Below are 4,156 nucleotides of genomic sequence, written 5' to 3'. Positions count from 1 at the left end.
GATGATGTGTCTTGAAGTGGGCCTCTTTGAGTTACTCTTGATTGGGACTCTCTGTGTTTCCTGGATGTATGTGACTTTTTCTCTCATCAAATTAGAGAAGTTTTTCATCATTACTTTTTCAAATAGGTTTTCTATTCCTTGCTATTCTATTCCTTTCTATTCTTCTTCTCCTTCTGGTACCCCTATTATACAAATATTATTACATTTCATATTGTCTTGCAAAAAATATGGAATGCTTCATGAATTTGCATGTCATCCTTGTGCAGGGGCCACACTAATCTTCTCTGTATCATTCCAATTTTAGTATATGTGCTGCTGAAGTGAGCACTGTGTGTCGTCTTTCTACTTTGTTGATGTTTTCTTTTGCTGTACAAAAACATTATAGTTTGATGTAGTTCTATTGTTTATTCATTTATTTTTTGTTTGCCTTTCCTGGGAGATATATCTGATAAAATGTTGTTGCAAGCAATTCTGAGGTTTTGCTGCCTATGTTTTTTCTAGAATTTATGGTTTGGGGTCTAATATTTAAGTCTTTAATCCATTTTGAATTAATTCTTGTGTGTGGTATAGAAAGGTGATCTAGTTTCATTTTTCTACACATATCTGTCCAATTTCCCCAGCTCCATTTAATGAATAAACTATTTTTAGGCCATTGTATTTTTTACATCATCTTCAAATATTAATTGACTATAAAGGTGTGAGTTTATTTGGGGCCTCTCTATTCTGTACTTGTACCAGTACCATGATGTTTTGATTACTATTGCATTATAATATAGTTTGATATTCGATAATGTTATTCTGTCAACTTTATTCTTTTTTCTCAGGATTACTATTGCTATGTGAGGCCTTTTGTGCTTCCATATAAGTTTTTGAAATATTTTTTCTAGTTCTGTGAAATGGAATCCCACTTCTCAGAGTGTATCCAAAGGAAACCAAAACACTATTTTGAAAAAAACATAAGCACTCCTATGTTCATTGCAGCATTGTTGATGATCACCAAGATATGGAAGCTGCCAAAATGTCCACCAACAGATGAATGGATAAAACAACTGTGGAACATTTATGCAATGGAATACTACTTGGCCATAAAAAAGAAGAAAGTTTTACCCATTGCAACAGTATGGATGGACTGGAGAACATTATGCTAAGTGAAGTAAATCAGTATGAAAAACACAAATAGCATATGTTTTCATTCATATGTATAATCTAATGAAAACACTGAAGTAATAAGTAAAATTGAGACAGACGCCTAGATACAGAGCAGGACAACAGCGAAGGGGAGGGGAGGGGAGAGGTGGAGTCATTGAGCAAAAAGGTAAAAGGACTAATGGACATGGACAACACAGTGTGGTGATTGCTGGCAGGAGAGGTGTATAAGGGAACTAAATGGTAATGGAAAAAATTAAACAATGAAAAAAAGAGAATTAAAAAAAGAAAGAAACTAGGAAAGGGCAGAAGAAACAGGAGGAGAAAAATCAGGCCAGATAACCATAAACTTGATCCATCTGAAGTATAAATTAAGACTCTGAACTGTTCATACTCAAGACAGGGAGCTGAGTATCACACAGTGGTACCAGTCAGTGATGACTTAAAGGCCACCTTCTGGAATGTAATTCCCTGGCACTTCTGGCTGTCCTTGACTGTGGTCCAGTAGCCTAAATGCAGCCCTCCTCAAAACAGGTGCAGGCACTGCTGTTGGAAGGAAGAGAGCCAGCAAACACCCTAGGTTAGGCTAGGGGACCAAAGTAGGTGTGTCCATGAACCCAGGGACACTTTTGTACCACAATCACAGTTAATATGAACTTATGTAGTGCCTATTTCCCTGTTAGTTTTTTTGTTTATTGTCCCTGGTTATTGCTACATTTTGACATAAAAAATGTTTCATATCTAGACATCTCACCTTGGTACTTTTCTGGATGGCAATAATGTTGTGGGTGAAAATGTGCTTTATATTGCTTACAAAAAACTGGTAAAATTGCTGGGAGATGAGTTAGCCTTGATCTCCTCTGCACAGATAACTATTCACCAAATTTGAAAGAAAGCATTTCTACTTCAAACCTTTTAAGATGCGTTTTTCCAAAAATCTTTACTTAATAAATAGAGAAGGGGAATATACATTACAGCTTAGCAAAAAAAAAGCTTTTTTATTGATAACAAAGTTAATAGTACTAAGAGGAAATTACTATGATAAATGTGGGTGTAATTTTTAATAACAATTTTAAAGAATGTTTGTTACAATATAGACAACTAAGTTAATATTTGATATTTAACCATGGAATAATTTGTAAGAAATATTTTGATGGCACACCTGAAGTGGGCAGAGACTGTGCCTTATACTGTCATAAAAGTCATGAGGATTAAATGTCTCAGATCTTTGTATGTTTTCTGGCATTTTTCTACCTAAATTATTTATTTACTTACTCATGGAGAGTAAGGTATGCAAGTAAGAAATAGAGGTTTTTGAAGTAAGAAGAGAATTAGTTTCTTTACCTGAACAAGAGTTATTATTGAACAAGGAATCTAATGGTGCAAGGACCACCCCTCATAAGGCTGGCTTGTCACACTCCTTAGGGTGCCCTACCTGCTAGAATTGTGGGGAGACTTCAGGTGCTTGGCAGAGATGATATTTAGGGAGAGAATGACATCAGCTGCAACTTCTTTGATCTCAGCCTTATTTCTAATCTTGCCTACCACCAGCTCACACATGTCTTTCCCCTGAAGCTCTCTTTCCTTTTCATAGAAAATGGTTACTGTGATCTTTCACTGGGTGCCCTGGTGAAGAAAATTTTCCCTTGGCATTGCAAACCTGCTCTCCATTCACCTTCAGATTAGTTGTACTGTCTTATATGTTCCAGTTCACTGATCTCACACCAGACCAGAAGATCATGCTTGCTCATGCTCTGGCCCAGCTGTTTTTGCTCATGGTGTTCAACTTGGTGGTTGGAAGTGACTTTTAGAGTGGCACAGGTGGAAGAAATAATCATGGTGATGGTTGAGATGGACTGTTTAACTTATGTTCTTCTAAGTGAAGTAGGTGCTTCTGATAATAGCCCATATATGAGTCACTGACCTCCACTACAATCAAGATTTAGGCACTCGAGACCCTCTGCAAGCTTCCCCAACTGGCCTCCTTTTAGCTTTAAGAATAAAGCTTCTAGAAATCATTGGCTTGACCTCTTTTCATAATTTTATTTCAATTGCCTATGTCAGCATATGGGGTATTATAGGCAGTTATGCAATATTTATTAAAATGAAAGAAAGCAGGAAGCAAAGAATTAAAGTAAAATAAGAAAGGGAAATACAGAAAACAAACATACTATTGAATTCAACTGACAGATTCAAAGTTTATATAGAAAAATAAGTTAAAATAAATATTATTTTGAAAAAATAAACACAGATTAGACTTTAAATATATTAAAGCTTCTTGTAAAACTACAATTTAGCCAATATGGAATCATCTAAAAACTAAACATGTTGAAAAACTAGAGTTGAGAAATTTCAAAATAATCATATTATAAAATAATTTACAATCAAATAAACTATATACAAGTAAATGGTTGTCCAATTATTATTTTATCAATATAAACATAATAGGCTATGGGTATATATCACTAAAACTTTTTAAATATTTATAATTACCTTTAACTATAGAAATTGACAGATATATGTGAGAGTTAAAAATTGCAATTCATATCAAAGAATATGGAGCTGTGTAACTCTCAAAACCATGCATGACAGGAAATTTTTAATGACAGGACCTAAAAAATAATCTAAAAACTGTAAGACAAATGAGAAGAAATGGGTGTATGAAAACAAAATCAGTTTTAATATTGACAAACCTAATGTGACAACAGGTGTCTTGATCTTCAAGCAAATGGTTTGTTAAAACCCAGTTATGAGTAGTTCTGCTGCACAAGAGTAAAATTTCTGTTCTGAAGAAAGCAGAACACAAGAAGGACTCAAAGAAAATCGGACCAACTTAAATCGCTGGGGTCAGTTTCTTCCGCCAAACCTCAACTTGGTGAAGATGGTTTGGAGGGGGGAAAGATTATCTGGAGTCTCATCCCAAGGGGAGAAAAATCACCCAACTGTAAGAGCAAAAAGTTGTATTGTTGGGAAGAAAAGAATATGATGCTCAAAGAAGAAAAACACTTAG

General features: G+C 34.9%; 1 non-coding gene across 1 annotated transcript; it reads right to left on the bottom strand.

Annotated features, from left to right (window-relative positions):
* Window positions 1-221: 221 nt before the first annotated feature.
* Window positions 222-328, bottom strand: LOC118998913 (U6 spliceosomal RNA). Its single transcript, XR_005068985.1, has one exon. It is a non-coding gene; the product is annotated as a U6 spliceosomal RNA (small nuclear RNA).
* Between the last annotated feature and the right edge of the window lie 3,828 nt (window positions 329-4,156).

This window comes from Sturnira hondurensis, unplaced genomic scaffold (assembly GCF_014824575.4).
Source record: "Sturnira hondurensis isolate 20B ecotype Veracruz unplaced genomic scaffold, ASM1482457v3 Scaffold0014384, whole genome shotgun sequence".
NCBI lineage: Eukaryota > Metazoa > Chordata > Mammalia > Chiroptera > Phyllostomidae > Sturnira > Sturnira hondurensis.
This window is presented reverse-complemented; position numbering and strand designations above follow the sequence as displayed.